The sequence below is a fragment of the Mus musculus genome, chromosome 11, assembly GCF_000001635.26.
Source record: "Mus musculus strain C57BL/6J chromosome 11, GRCm38.p6 C57BL/6J".
In the NCBI taxonomy this organism is placed as follows: domain Eukaryota; kingdom Metazoa; phylum Chordata; class Mammalia; order Rodentia; family Muridae; genus Mus; species Mus musculus.
This window is the reverse complement of record NC_000077.6, coordinates 109,054,572-109,071,625: the sequence shown is the minus strand read 5'-3', so window position 1 is coordinate 109,071,625 and position 17,054 is coordinate 109,054,572. Positions and strand designations below refer to the sequence as shown.

Below are 17,054 nucleotides of genomic sequence, written 5' to 3'. Positions count from 1 at the left end.
CCCTTCCTGCCTGCCAGCTGCCTCTTGTCTGCCTGTCTGCCTGCTTACCTGCCTGCTGCCTGCATTTTGCCCACCTGCCTACCTTCATACCTACCTGGCAGCCTGCCCGCCTTCCCCCCTCCCTTCCTCTTCCCTGTTCCCATTCTCCTCCCTCTCCCCCCATCTGTCTCCTTCCTTCCTACCCTTTTCTCCTTTCCTCTCCCCTTTCCTTCAGACCTTTCTCTTCTGCCTCTTGTGTTTTTTCTCTTCTTTCCCTTCCTTTCGCATTTTTCATTATTCCATTCATTGTTCTTTCCTTTTATCTTCCTCCTTCTGCTCCCTTCCCAGTTTTTACCGCCCCCCCTCACCCACCCCTGCTCCATGGCTTTCTTTCTTCCACTTTCCTGTCAGTCTCCCTTGTCCCTTAGTCTGTTTTCTTTTAAAAACATTCCCGGCGTGTGGGCAAAAACCTTTTCCCTAAATTTGTTCCACGCTGTTGTTCTGGCCCATCAGCTGCTCGAACACAAGGGTTCTAAGTGCTCCTGACTTCCAGAGGCCATAAGCCATTTTGATTGAACTTAACTTAGTAAAATTAGCGAAAATGTTAAGCCTGCGCCCCACTAGCTCCCCATTGCAAAGTCGTTCCATGCAAGTTTCCTTAAAATCTCTGCAGCATTAAATCCTCCTTAATACAAACCCAGTATATTTATGGTGTCGACGTAATGTTTCAGAGAGGCCAAAAGCAACCGTTACACAAGTTGCTTCGTTATCAATAATCTAGTATCAGGCTTTTTATGTGTCATCTCTTTACACAATACATATCATTGATGACTTCCAGCAAATGCATCGTGGCAAAGGATTACTCTCATCAGAGGCAGCCTTTGAAAAGGATATGCTAATTTCTAGGGAGCAAGAAAACATCAAAACAGTGTCAGCAAATAGCCAAGGGACTCTTATGTCTTAATATCCCTTAGAACAGCTTTATCTCCTGGTGCAATGTGTAGCGCTCTATAAACAGGAAGCAAACGGCCGCAGCATCAAAGGGGCGCCCGGCCGCGCCTGTAATTTCAGATCAGGTTTAATAAAGGTTATCTGTAGTGGGCTAATCAAACAAAAGGGTGCATGTTTTAAACAGCCATTTGATAATTTTCATTTAAGGGCCCCTATCAAAGAACTCTCAACAATTGCCCAAGTCCCAGCCTCTCCTGTCAACGGAAAAAAATCCCTTCATTGTTTATGAGGCTGCTTTGTCCCACAGTTTTAGGGGATTCTAATTTTAAGGTGACCGGCTTATCTGAAGTTGTAATGTCGACCTTGATCTCTCTCTCTCTCTCTCTATACATATATATATAGATAGATAGATATAGATATAGATATAGATATAGATATAGATAGAGATAGAGATAGAGATAGAGATAGAGATAGAGATAGATAGATAGAGATAGATAGATAGATAGATAGATAGATAGATAGATAGATAGATATACATAAATGTATATACACCACACACACATATATATGTATATATACCAAAAAAATCCAAAATGGAAGCTGTGTGGTAGTGATGCCCACATCCAGAACCAGGCAGAGACTAACTCCTTCCCCTGTCCTCCTAAAGATTAGTTAGTTGCACGAGTGTGAGCTGGACGTAGGGCTTTGTGCCCTAGCTTTGATTTTGAAGTACACTTGCAAAATTAGTGCAGCCATTGGGGTGCCGACTTAGGTACCCAGAATTATTTCTGATAGCCCACGGTGGGTGAGTAAAGACGTTTTTGAAACCAGTCTTCTTTCCCCTCTGTGTAAACACCCTCCACACCTTCCCACCACGCCCTCTCCTGCCCCCACCCCCACCCCACCCCCCAGGCCAGCCTTGACTCTGTTCTACTTCCCAGCTGGGCTAAAGGGTCCTCACATTTGCAAGTCAAACACCCCCCATTCAATTTCTCCCAGCTGATGACCAAGGAGGTAAGAGGACAGATGGGCCACCTGCCCTCTATCTCATGAGGGGAGGGAGACTCAGGAGGAAAAGGTCATCTGCTCAGAAACTGGGTCTGGCACAGCTTGGATCCAAGTGAGTCACGGCCAGCGCTAAGTCCTCCCTTTGAGGCAATTCCAACCAAATTCAACATCTCTTGGCTAGCTTGGGGTTTGTTTGGTTCCATGGGCACGTAGAGGTAGGGGGTAGGTCGGGGAGGACTGTGGCTAAGGACACCTGCTTTGGGGGAGGATTTCCCCACACTCTGCACCCTTTTTCTCTGCCCCTTCATAAAGACCTGCCGGGGCTTTGCCTACAGCACCGCTTCAGAGCCCAAGGAGAGGCAGGGAGGGGGCCCTCTGGCACTTGGCCTGTAGCCTATCCATCTCAGGCCGTCCACAGACAAGGCAAGGCAAGCGCCCCCTCCCTCAGCTGTTGCCATGGCAGGGCACTGGGCGGTAGAGACAGACACTGGTGGCCAGAGCAGGCAGGGTCAGTGCTAGGCTGGGAGAATGCCATATGCCAGGACTTGAGGCTAGGGGCTGAATCAGCCAACACGTCGCCCATCGAGAGAGAACCCTCCGGCTCCTTGTTGAAGCAGCTGGGGGGCGGGGGCATTCTGTGCTTTGTAGAGAGACAGTCTGTGTCTTTCATCTCTTCTCTGGCCCTCTGGCCTCCAACAGAGTCCTGACTATGCCTGGCTCAGGCTCTCCACATGTCTAGGATCTGAGCTACGTGAGAGTCATGCCGATGGAGCCCCGGGGTCGCAGAGTTGAGTCCCCAGTGGTCCATCTGCCCCAGACCCTTCCCAGACCCAGCATCCAACTCCCACAAGCAAAACTCAAGCTTGACAAATTCCCACACCACTAGCAACCCAACCCATCCGAATTCCAAACACTCACTGTAATCTCTCCACCCCGATAGTCTGTGTAGGAATCTGATAAAACAAAAACTCAATCACTCCCACCAACAATGCGGCTGGCTGCGCCATCCATCCAGGATAACACATCAAAGCACCAAGGACAGAGTCATAAACACCAGACTTTAAAACCCCTGGGAGCTTTAATTCCCCCCATCCCCACCCCACCCCGCCCGTTAGGAACGTGTGCAGGCCAAGTGCGGTTTGCAGACTCTGGGATGACTTTCAGGACAAGTCTCATTACTTTCTGAGAAAGCCGGCCTGGGAAAAGTTCAAGGGGAAACAAGCTTGTCAGAGTCAATTTTTAAAAGCTTGCTTCTCACTGGGATTCAGCGTGTTTTTTTGTTTTTTTGTTTTCCCCTGCCTTTTAACTTAAGTTCCTGCTAGAGGGGAGGCAGCCTGGCTCAGGGGCAAGTGTATAAGACTTGGGGTCCCAGGCAGCTTCCTGTTAACACTACTTTACATTCATTTACTCATCCAGTGCTCAAGGACTGAGTTTCTTTCCACGTAAACACAGAGAGACACCCAGGAGAGTTCAAGGCAGAACTCTGTTCTACATGAATAGAATACGCCACCCCTCAAAGTTTTGAGGGCTTTGATTGCTCTATTACCATGTCAGGTTCATTGGCAACTCAAAGAGGGTTCTGGAAAACTTGGATTGATCTGGACCTCAGTCCAGCTCTGTCATTTATTAGTTTTGGGAGCCCTGGTTCCCTCTTTTGCTTCGAGAGTGGGAAAAAACGGCTCAGTGGGTGGAGCATCTGCTGCTAAAGACTTGAATTTTGATCCTCAGAACCTGGATAAAGCCAGATACAGATCCATCTGGAATGCCAGCGCTTCTGCAGGAAGATGGCAGATGGAGACAGGAGAATCCCTGCGAGCTCGTGAGTTACCCGACCTGGAGCTGAAGCAGAGACCCTGTCTCTAGATGGCAGACAAAAGCTGACTCTCAGGGATGTCCCTGACTTCCACTCCTGAGTCGTGGCTCATAGGCACATGCATGACACACATACAGAAAGTTTTTTTTAAAGAGAAAGGTTCTTTTAAAACTCTGTTTTTAAGGTTTATTTATTTATATGAGTGCAATGTAGCTGTCTTCAGACACACCAGGAGAGGGCATCAGTTCCCATTACAGATGGTTGTGAGCCACCATGTGGTTGCTGGGAATTGAACTCAGGACCTCTGGAAGAGAAGTCAGTGCTCTTAACCCCTGAGCTATCTCTCCAGCTCTGAGAGATTGTTTTAAGGGTGGAAATATTTAGAAAGGAAACTTTATTAAGAACTTTAGTCCCAGGCATGAAACCTAGCACAGATCTATGCTACTTTGTGGATGTGGATGTCAGAGGACAGTCTGCAGGAGTCAATTCTCTTCTACCGTGTGAGTTCCTGGAGTTGGACTGAGGTCAGCAAGTTTAGCACTAAGTTTTCTGCCCACTGAGGTATCTCTCTGGCCCGGTTCTTCTTCCTATTTAGTGTTCTCAACTCTAAGATCATGAAGACATTATTATTACTGTTGTTGTTATTGTTATTATTTGAACTTATTCATTTTGCAAAATGAAAGGAAGATTGGGGAAACCGCATACATTGCCTAAGATCACGTTACCCAGTGGTGCAGTTGAGATTTGAATTTGAATCAACATTTAGAATAGAAACAGGCAAATGGTGCTCATTTCGGCAGCACATATTCTAAAATTGGAACAATACAGAGAAGATTAGCATGGCCCCTGCACAAGGATGACATGCAAATTCGTGAAGTGTTCCATATTTTTCTAACCAGAGACTATCCCACCTGGGGATCCATCCCATAATCAGCCACCAAACCCAGACACTATTGCATACGCCAGCAAGATTTTGCTGAAAGGACCCTGATATAGCTGTCTCGAGTGAGGCTCTGCCAGTGCCTGGCCAAAACAGAAGTTGATGCTCACAGTCATCTATAGGATGGAACACAGGGCCCCCAATGGAAGAGCTAGAGAAAGCACCCAAGGAACTGAAGGGGTCTGCAACCCTATAGGTGGAACAACAATATGAACTAACCAGTACCCCCAGAGCTTGTGTCTCTAGCTGCATATGTAGCAGAAGATGGCCTAGTCGGCCATCATTGGGAAGAGAGGCCCCTTGGTTTTGCAAACTTTATATGCCCCAGTACAGGGGAATGCCAGGGCCAAGAAGTGGGAGTGGGTGGGTAGGGGAGCAGGGTGGGAGGTGGGGGGTGGGGGGAAGGGTATAGGGAACTTTCGGGATAGCATTTGAAATGTAAATAAAGAAAATATCTAAGTTTAAAAAAAAGATGATTGATATTTTCAAACTGCAGTTTTACTGATCTACATTTTATAAAAGAATATAATAAATATGGAAATGTATAATAAAGAAAAAAAAGAAAGAAAGAAACAGGCAAATGATACTTGCCCTGTTGGGTATAGTAGCCTGACATGGACAGATAGAGCATTCATCCCATCACGGATGGCTCTATTAGACAGGGTTGACAAGACACTTATTGTAAAACATATTTAGCAGTGGAATCACTTTTTACCCCCCATAAAACCATACATGAAACTTAACTGTGTTGCAAATGAACAAATGAGTTGCGTTCAACCGAATTTCTTTTCTGAAGTCAAATTAATAACATTTGCTAATTACCCAATTGCTGAAAAGCATATTTTTGTGTCTGTATGTGCTGGTGTGTATGCACATGTGGGGGGAGGTGTACACATACATATGTGTGCATGTAAATGGAGCAGGAGTTAGCAACTGACTGTCTTTCTCAACCACTCTCCACTTTCTTGGTGAGACAAGGTCTCTGACTGATCGTGGAGATTGGTGATTGGCTAGACTGGTTGGCCAACAAGCCCTGGTATCCTCCTGTCTCAGCCTCTCCAGTGTTGAGATTGCAAGCACATCCCAAAGCTTTATATGAGGGTGCTGGGAATCCGAACTCATACTCTCTTGCTTGTATAGCGAGCACTTAACCAACTGAGCCATCACAGCAGTGCCGCCCCCACCCCAAGTATATATTATATGTTAATTCCCATGCTGTTTGTCTTCAAATGTTTGCATTATGGAACATTTTATAGGCATGCGAGAAAGCATAGGCTGGACTGCAAGGTTTCGTGAGTAATTACAACGTTGACATGCGTGGAACCACGGCCAAGAGAAGAAGTCAAATGCTGCCAGTAGTTGAAGCAAGCTCCTTCCTTCCTCTGTCTCTTTCCAGTGTCATCTGCATCCATCTTTTGGAGTTGATCATCAGGAGGCTAACTCCATTGATGACAGCATTATCCAATTCACGGTTATCGATTCAAACAGCAGATTACGCCTCATGATTTATGAACAGTTTCTGTATTTGTAAATTTTTTGGAAATAATTAAAGGAGTAATAGTACTGCACAACATTGGGGGAAATTGTATATAATTTAAACTTCAGGGTCTGCAAACAGTGTATAGTTAGCACAAAACCATGACCATCTCTTCTGTGATGTCCATAGATATTTTTGTATGATGATCATCAGAGAGCCATGAAGCCATCACACAGATGACATGCTGCATTCTTCAAGCCAAAAAGAGCCATTGTCTGGCTCCTGGTAAAGAAAAGTCTGCCTACTTCTGGTCTAGGTGACAATTCATTCCCACATCAGCCTCGACATCTACTGCATAAATTATTTCTACGTTTTCACCTTGATTGCAATAACAAGCAACCTCTGATTCACACACACCAGGTTTTGACACTGAGGGTTTTTTTTTAACTACTGTGTTTTTCTTTTCTTTTTCTTTCTTTTTTCTTTTTCTATTGATTGATTGATTGATTGGTTGGTTTTGGTTTTTCAAGACAGGGTTTCTCTGTATAGTCCTGGCTGTCCTGAAACTCACTCTGTAGACCAGGCTGGCCTCGAACTCAGAAATCTGCCTGCCTCTGCCTCCCAAGTGCTGGGATTAAAGGCGTGCGCCACCACGCTCGGCTAACTACCTTGTTTTTCATGCATCTCACCTTACAACCTGAAGATACACTTTTCATTAAACTCATCTGAAGACTTGAAATGGAAAGAGTTTGAGATTTCATTTCCAAGTTCAAACATACATGATATCTAATTTTGGCTTACAATTCACGCTCGCGTTTAGAGAAGTGAAAGATGCAGCCTTATGACATTAGAGTAAAAAAAAAGAAACTCAAATATACTATATCAGGTCCTAGCACGTGAGGCAAGTTTCCTGGTTATGGTGCTACCCAGCCCACAGTGAGATATGCCAAGGGCATGCACAGAACAGATGTTGCCCGAGTTCTGCTGGCCTGTGAATGGAACTGGGACCCCATTAGCTGTGGTTTAGTGTGAGGAAACAGCCCGAGTCGGAATTTAGAAAACGACCACTTCATGCTCCTTGACCCATGACATATCGAGCAGAAGTTCAAGTAGATTCGTGTGGGCTGTAAGCATGATATCACTGTTTTGGATGCGTTACGATTGGTAGCTAACACCTGTGGGCCGACCTGGTAGCTTTCCAGGAATGGTGCATGCACTCGTGTGTGTTTGCATGTGTGATTTATGCATAGGTGTGCCCATGTATGCTTACACACTTATGCATGTGTGTATGGAAGGCAGAGTTTGGTGTCAGGTGTCTTCCTCGGTTACTCTCTGTCTTATGATTCGAGAGGGTCTGTCTCTGAGCTTGGAACTCATCTATTTAGCTAAGCTGACTGACCCAATAGGATCTGTTTGTGTCCACCTCCCCAGTGCTGGGATTGCAAGTACTTGGTTTTTATGTCGATTGGCAAAAGGTACAAGGGTCTAAGTGGTGTTGCCTGCCCAAGTTGAAGGAGACTTGCACAGTCAAGCCCAACAAGCTATCCATTGCCGTGGGGCAGGAGTTGAAAAGGCTGACTAGGTCTGCCCTGGTCTGAGCTGAGACATGTCACCAAACTGAGAGAAATCAGCATATACCAATGACGTCACCATCCTCCTAGGACCTTCCTGAGTGGCTCCTCAGCCCTAAAGTCTGAGTCTGTCCATTGTCTTTGTCCCCAGTGTCTAGTCCCAGGCTCTGACAGATCCCACCGCCTCTGCCCTCTTGTGATTCTCTCCCCAGATGGATCCCAGATTCTGGCCCACCTTTCCATCTTTTCTCTACGTTGATCCTTGAATCTCCTTCCCGGAACTAAGCAAACAGTTCCAGCTGGTCCCTTGAAAGAAGCAGTTCTGGTCTATCCCACTCCAAAACTCTCCATCCCAGACTCTGAGGAGGGGATGAAGCCAGAGGCACTTTGTGCTCTCACTGGTCTGCCCCTGAAATGGGTGCATTTTACTTAAAGGTGTATTTTTACTGTGGAACTATTACAATACTGAGTTTAAAAGGTATTCAATTTATTCAAATGCTTGTCTTAAAATGTATGAATTTCAAAACTACCAGAAAACAGATATCGTCATTACAATTTATAACAGTAGCAAAAGGACAGTTATGAAGTAACAATGAAAATAATTTTACGGTTGGGGGAGGGGGGTCATCCCAACATGAGGAACTGCATTACAGAATGACAGTGTTAGAAAAGCTGAGAACCACTACTTGAAAGGCTATTCAAATATTTCTTTTAAAGTGTTGTCCTATTCATTTCTATGTGGTTGCATGTACAAGACTGCAAAGGGGTTATAACTTATAAGGACAAAAACAAGAGCCAACTGTTTTCAGTCAGACCCTGGGTCCTGTTTCACTGGGCAGTTCTGAACTTGGACCTCCGTCTCTGCTGTTTGAGGGTTCGGGGATAAGCAGATTACGGAGGTGTTGAAGCAGCTCTCACCTCGGTTCAAGCCTCTCTCCTTCGCTGAGATCCAGGGGATGAGTTGGGCAGAGAGGAAACCATGTCCCTGGACACTTCAACACTACCTGGCTTTATTCCTTACACACTACAGCCATCTCTCCCTCCAGGAACCACCCCATACACTGGCAAGCAATGTATGTAGGAGCCCAGACTCAAATTTTGGTGATCCTGGCAAGTTCTAAGCCTGTTGTCCCTTATAGATGAGATAAATAATGCCTCACCGCCAAGGTCAGGAGCAAGAATGAAGTGAGAGATTGGACATGTGACATATTTAACGAGGCTCCCATCACAATCCAGGCATGCAACAAGTCTCTTCATTCATTTGACAACTACCCAGCAGCATCCTCAAATGTGTTGGGTACCCCCTCTGCTTGCCCACCAAGAGTTACACTGTTAATGGCTATAAACATGGTAAGCCCTTAGGGGTCTCCCGTTCTCTATAGCCATCTCTTTGTAGACAGACAGCCGATTAGAAAGTCACCAGGATTTTATGACAGTCCTGTCTGTCCTGAAATTGGCCCCTGTATCATCCCTTTTCCTGTCCTGAGCTTTGTCACAGAGACATCCGTCCTTTGTGCGGCCACTGCAAGCTTTGTGGTATAGAGCACTCTGCTCACTCTCTCTCTCTGTCTCTCTCTCTCTCTGTCTCTGTCTCTGTCTCTCTCTCTCTCTCTCTCTCTCTCTCATACACGCACACACACACACATACACACACACACACACACACACACACACACACACGAGATCAAAGATGCCAGGTAACCAAGGCAACCTGTGAGGGAGACTCTGGGCCGCCAGCCTCCACTCTGAGCCATCTAGGCTGGAACTGAGCTGTGTTGTAAATATTTTCCAAGAGGGGAATCTGGAAGCTGGGAGCACATTAGTAGTTTCCCACCTCTATTTGTCTCATTTGAGAAGCAGAGTAATAGAGCTTAGGTTTTTTAAGACCACCCACTAACATGGATGTCTTTGAGTACTGGCAGGTGCCTGAAGTTATCTAGAATGTTCTAATGGAGGAGGGAAGCCAGGTAGTGATCAAGAAGAATCTTTCTGTAAATATCTTATTCCTCCCCCCAATCTTACGTTCTTTCATTTAAAGAGAAACCCCCAAGTCCCATGTCTGCCCTTCACTGGAAGTTTCTAGGTATAGGTAGTCAGTGTCGTTAGGTAACAGAACATGGGCCACAGCTCTTCCCATCAACAAGCTGGGTGAACTAAGATGAGTCCCTATGCCTCTCTGGACAGTCATCTTTAAAGGGGCAGTGCTGCTTGCTCTAAAGTTCCTATACACACATCTGAAAGGCAGAACAGGGAGATCATAGGCAGAGGCGCCTCCAAGTGCCCAGGGCCTCCTCATCAGATGGGAAATTGCTTTTAATCCCAACTCTCCAGATAGGTCCCCCTGCCCCAGGCACATGGCGGAGCTCCTGCATGTGTGCACTGACCATCAGAGGCAGTCTAGACATCAGCAACCACTGTTGTTTTGTTTGTTTTGTTTTGTTTTCTTTTGTTTTGTTTTTTCGTTCATCACAGCATGCTCTTTATAATAGGGTATATCTAAAAGATAGTTGCTGAAGTCCAGCTAGTGTGTGGAACTTTCCAGGCACACAATATCCCAAGCACAACCAAACCAAGGTCATTATGATTAGACAATGTAAGGGAAAAAAACATAAAAAGATATGGTTTTTATTCAATTCATTTGGGACAGGATTTAGATTAAGAATTTCCTGTGGTAGCTGTAAGCTCTTGGGTCACTTTTAGCAGATAGGATGGGTAGGGCAAGCAGCCCTAAGCACTAAGGTAACTTCTTGGATCCTCTAATCAAAAGTGTGACTCTGAATTATTTGTCATGCGACCTGAGCTGGCCATAGCACCAGAAAGGGGCATGTGCCAACTAGCACATAATGTAGTGGGGGTATTGCCATCCTCCAATGGTGACCTGGTTGTCAAGCAAGGACCATGGATTGAGGGCGAATGCAGGACACAAACACCCAAACTGTGCAGCAAGGACAGAACAGGACAGTCCAGACTAAGCGAAAGACCCTGGATCACAGAACTCAAACGCACAGAGGCCTCCTAAGGGGTCATGAGCCCAAATGCTTAGGTGTCAAGTCATAGCTTTAGCAGCTGAAGCCTGTCAGAGGGGCAGCTGCTGTGTTTAGGGTGCACACCCAATCAGAGCGACCAGACCTTGCACTCTGCTGCGGCCAAGGACTGCCACAAGGGATTGTGGGTCCAGGGGTGCCAGATTTCCTGATATTTCAAGAGTAGCCAGAAATCTGGATTTTTATATGAACACTCCCCATCTGAAATGTTGGAAATGGATTTAGAATGTCTTGGCTCCTGCCTAGGCCAAGTGACACACATCTGCAAGCCAGACATAACCTTGGATTGCCAGTTTGCAGCCTCTGATGCAGATCCACCCCATAATTTACTGAAGGGAAAACCAAACTGTTCCAGAGACCGTCAGTGACTTACCCAAAGTCACGCAGCGGATTCCTGATGGAACTGGGCTGTCTCCATTGTGGTTCATCATCACACTCTGAGCCACCGTGCTCCAGAAAGACCTACTCAGGACACAAACCAAGGATGGCAAGCTACACAGCCCTCGGGTCAAATTGGGCCAGCACTCTGTTTTTGTAAATAAAGTTTTATTGGAACGTGGCCACGAGCGTTTTGTTTATGTATTGTCTGCCGCTGCTTTCCGGTTATGGTGACAGAATGGAGTCATTGGGACAGAGACCGCATACCTCATAAGCTCAAAAATATTTACTGTCTGATCTCCATAGGGAAAAACAAGCTTACCAGTGGCTACTCTGGACACTTGACATTCACAGATGTCACATTTCTTGCCTCAGCTCTTCAGGAGGACTCCCAAGGGTCTAAGCAGTATAACTTAGCAATGAATTTGAATGTTACTTTGCAGTACAGCAGGCTGGGGAGTGACATGCCCCAGGGTAGGTTAGAGACTGAGCTGACAAGCCCGATGACCTGACTTTGATCTCAGGAACACATGTGCCACATACACACACTTCAAGGAATGGGGAAACATGAGGGTGATATAGTTTCAGAGTTCACCCCAAACTATGTGAGAGTTCTGTGTGCAATGAGTGTATGAGAGACTTTGAAGTGGACAGAGATAGGTGAACCAAGCCCAGCCCAGCCAGGCATCCTGCCTGACCCAGGAAGTGAGATCTCAGCAACACCTAGGGCCTCTGGATTATGCATCAGCCGTTATGGGATATAATTGGAACTCTGATGTAGTTATATGATGCCCTTTCGTCAAATCCAACACAAGCAAAACATCTTTGGGAGCAAAGAAACAATTTGTCAAGAACTCAGGTCAGATTTCTCTGAGAAAAGTGTGAAGGCTTTGACTTTGTGCAGGTGCCTGGTTCAAGAAGATCATTCTTGTGTCGGTATCAAAGCAATGAAGTTCTAGAAAGCCACCAGACAGCACAGGAACCGTGGTGACATTCCAAAAAAGAGTTACTTCGTGTGATTCATTCTTACATTCATAGGGACCAAAATTTGAAAGTTAGTCTATGTGTGTGTGTGCGTGTGGTGTGCGTGTGCGTGTGCGTGTGCGTGTGCGTGTGTGTGTGTGTGTGTGTGTGTGTGTGTATTTACACTTGTATGATACAGTGTACACATGCAGGCACATAGATAGAACTTCAGTTTTCATTTTCCCAAGCACATACCTAGCAACAGAAAAGGTTCAGTGGCCTTAATCTTCCAAGTTATCCTATATATGGATATAGGATTTGGTCCCAAATCCATCATGACTAGGGATTTTTATCTAAAGTGGTAGTTTGGGTATAAACAAATATAGAGGGGAGACAGGTATCAATAAGCCAAAGAGAAAGCCTGGGAATGGACCATTCCCTCATACCCTACCTCTCTCTGACAGTAGTTATCACATTTATTTCTGTCATTTAAGTTACCTAGTCTGTGGTACTATGTTATAGCAGTCCTAGAAAATTACCATGGCTATATACTAAGACTAGAACTATTATGTTCTAAAAAAATGCCTACTTATAGATAAACACAAGGATGGACAACTTCTACTGATTTAAATATAATCTATAAGCTGTCTAACATATCTCCTTGAGCTGACTATATGCAAAATATATAGATGTGCATGAGTGTGTTTGTGTAACATACATCTATGTAATGTGTATAATGTACAGTGTGTATTTGTAATATATGTAGGAGTGGCTCTGGTAATTTGTAAGCTGTTCGGAAGTGTCTACTAGAGCCAATCACATATATACCAATCATCTACATAGTATGTTTAGATCATACATATGAATTCAGCTCTGGTGATGAATAGTTATTTTTATTTTTTAAAATGTGTGTATATGTATGCATGTGCCTGCATGTTCGTAAGAGAGGGCTTTAAATCCTCCAGAGCTGGAATTACAGGTGCTTGTGAACTTCCTAATGTGGGTGGGTACTGGTAACTAAACTCAGGTCCTCTATGAGACCAGCACGTGTTCTTAACTGCTGAGCCATGTCTCCATTTTCTGGTGATGTATACAATAAATATATATGATACATATGATTAGTAGATATTGCTAAAAGGTCTAAAAACTGGAAATGTACTGTTCCCTGACCTTCATCTTCTGACCCAAGGATCTCCCTGCTCTCCCAAGAAGGCCTGTGGGGGGAGGGGGCCCAGGAACATCCAGTGTAGATCCCTCCCCCACCAGTCAATCCCACACCAATCCCCTGCCAGTTGGGTTCACCTGGGCCATAGCCAGCAAATGAGAGCAGCATCCTCTTCCCTGAAACCCATTGGCAGGATCTGCCTGCCCTCCCCCCACCCACCCCCCCAAGGAGCCCTGCTGGCATCAGGAACCTATAGCCAACACCAGGGACAACCAGATGGCTAAAGAACACAATCAACAAGATATGGCACCACCAGAACCCAGCTATCCTGCTATAGCAAGCCCTGTATATCCTAAGACATCTGAAGCACAAGAAGATGACCTTAAAACCAATTTTATAAAAATGATAAAGCCTTTAAAGAGGAAATAAATACATCTCTTAAAGAAATACAGGAAAATATAATTAAACAGGTAAAGGAAATGAATACAACTATCCAAGAATTGAACGTGGAAATATAAGCAATTAAACGCACGCGCGCGCGCGCGCGCACGCACACACACACACACACACACACACACACACACAAACTGAGGCAATCCTGGAGATGGAAAACCTAGGGAAGCGGTCAGGAACAACAGACTCAAGCATCACCAACAGATTACAAGAGATGGAAGAATCTCAGGCATAGAAGATACAATCAAAGAAATCGATACATTAGACAAAGGAAATACTAAATCTAAAACGTTCATGACACAAAACGCCCAAGTAATCTGGGCCACTATGACAAGACCAAACCTAAGAGTAATAGGGATAGGAGAGAGAAGAGATTTCCAGATACAAGACCCAGAAAATATTTCCAACAAAACTATAGAAGAAAATTTCCCCAACCTAAAGAAAAATATGTCAATATACATACAAAAAGTGAATAGAAAACTAAATAGATTGGACCAGAAAAGAAAATCCTCCCGCCACATATTAATCAAAGCACTAAATGTCCAGAACAACAACAAAAAAATATTAAAAGCTGCAAGGAGAAGGGCTAAGTAACATATAAAGGCAGATCTATCAGAATTATATCCAAAGATCCTGGGTACATTTCTTGCAGACTCTAACAGACCATAGATGCCAGCTCAGACTACTATACCCAGCAAAACTGTCAATCACCATAGATGGAGAAGACAAAATATTCTACCACAAAATAAGATTTAAACAGTATCTATTCACAAATCCAGCCCTAGAGGAGACACTAGAAGAAAAATCCCAACTCTAGGAGGCTAATTACACCAAAGAAAACACAGGTAATAAATAACCCCACACCAGCAAACCCAGAGGAAGGAAAGCACACACATACATACACACACACACACACACACACACACATGCACCCACCCAACCAACAACAACAACATCAAAATATCAATTGCTGATGATTATATCTCTCAACATCAATGAAATCAACTCCCCAACAAAAAGACACAGGTGACCAGAATGGAGGCAAAAGACGGGAGCTTTCATTCTGCTGCATACAAGAAACAAATCTCAGCAACCACTTCAGAGTAAAGAGCTGGAAAACGGGTTTCCAAGCAAATAGACCCAAGAGGCATAATAGGCTAATAGCTAAATAGACTTTCAATCAACAGTAATGAGAAGAGATGGGGAAGGATATTTCACACTCATCAAAGGAAAAATGGACCAATTTTAAACATCTATACCCCAAATACCAGGGGCCCCACATTTGTAAAAAGAAAAAAATAACTTAATCTTAAATCATACATCAAACCCCATACGTTAACAGTGGGGAAACTTCAACACCCTAATCTCATCAACAGACAGTCATCAAGGCAGAAACTAGACATAGAAATCGTGAAATTAACAAAGTTTATAAAACAAATGGACACAACAATATGAACTAACCAGTACCCGGGAGCTCTTGTCTTTAGCTGCATATGTATCAAAAGATGGCCTAGTCGGTCATCACTGCAAAGAGAGGCCCATTGGACTTGCAAACTTTATATGCCCCAGTACAGGGGAACGCCAGGGCCAAAAAGGGGCAGTGGGTGGGTAGGGGATTGGGGGGGTGGGTATGGGGGACCTTTGGGATAGCATTGAAAATGTAAACGAGGAAAATACCTAATTAAAAAAAATAATATATCAAATGGACATAACAGGTATCTGTAGAACATCCCCGCCCCCGAACACAAAAAGAATATACCTTTTTCTCAGCACCTTCCAAAACCTTCTCCAAAATTGACCACTTAAGTTGGTTGAAAAGCAAGCCTCAACAGATACAACAAAATTGAAATAACACCTTGTATCTTATCAGACCACCAAGGATTAAAGAAGGAATTCAACAACAACAGAAAGCATACAAACTCATGGAAACTGAACAAGTCTTTACTGAATGACCACTGAGTCCAGGAAGAAATAAAGAAATAAATTAAGGACGTTTTAGAATTCCATGAAAATGAAGGCACAACACATCCAAACTTATGGAACACGATGAGAGCAGTGCTAAGAAAAAAGTTCGTAGCATTAAGTGCCTTCATAAAGAAATTGGAGAGATCTCAAAATAGCAACTTAAAGGCACACTTGAAAGCTCTAGGAAAAAGAAGAAAACATACCCAAGAGGACTAAGTGGCAGTAAATAATCAAACTAGGGCTGAAATCAATAAATTAGAAACAGAAAACAATACAAAGTTTCAGTGAGACCATGAGCTGGTTCTTTGAGAAAATCAATAAGATAGATGAACCCTTAGCCAAACTAAAAGACAGAGAGGCAGTATCCAAATAAACAAAATCAGAAATGAAAAGGGAGACATAACAACTGACACTGAGGAAATCCAAACAATAATTAAGTCTTACTTCAAAAGGCTGTATTTCACAAAACTGGAAAATCTAAAAGAAATGGATGATTTTCTTGATAGATAGCACTTACCAAAGTTGAATCAAAGCCAGGTAATCAATTTAAATAATCCTATAACTGGTGAGGAAATAGAAGTAGTCATTAAAAGTCTCCCAACCAAAACGAGCCCAGGGAAAGATGGTTTTAGCACAGAATTCTACCAGATATTCAAAAAAGACCTAATACCAATACTCCTCAAACTATTCCATAAAATAGAAACAGAACAAACATTGCCAAACTCATTATATGAGGCCCCAGTCACCCTGATACCTAAACCACACAAAGACTGAACAAAGAAAGAGAATTTTAGACCAATTTCCCTTATGAATATTAATGAAAAATGATCAAGAAAACATTCACAAACCAAATCCAAGAACACATTGAAAATATCATCCACCGTGTTCAAGTAGGCTTCATCCCAGGGATGCAGGGATGGTTCAATATACAAAAGTCCACCACATAAACCAACTGAAAGGAAAAAAAGACACATGATCAATTCATTATGTGCTGGAAAAAGTCTTCGACAAAATCCAAAATGCCTTCATGTTAAAAGTCTTGGAGAGATCATGGATAGAAGGTACTTACCTTAACACTATAAAGGCAACATACAGCAAGCCAATAGTCAACATCAAATTTAGTGGAGAAAAACTTAAAGCAATTCCACTAAAATCAGCAACAAGACAAGGCTGCCCACTCTCTCTTCCCATCTATTCAATAAGTACTTGAGGTTCTTGCTAGAGTAATAAGACAACTAAAGGAGATCAAGTTGGAAAGGAAGAAATATCACTATTTGTAGATGATATGATAGTATACCTAAGCAACTCCAAAAATTCTACCAGATAGCTCCTACAGCTGATAAACAG

The 17,054-nt window shown here is 43.9% G+C and overlaps 1 non-coding gene across 1 annotated transcript; it reads left to right on the top strand.

Annotated features, from left to right (window-relative positions):
• Window positions 1-4,535: 4,535 nt before the first annotated feature.
• Window positions 4,536-4,642, top strand: Gm24149. Its single transcript, XR_003949968.1, has one exon. It is a non-coding gene; the product is annotated as a U6 spliceosomal RNA (small nuclear RNA).
• The last annotated feature ends 12,412 nt before the right edge of the window (window positions 4,643-17,054 follow it).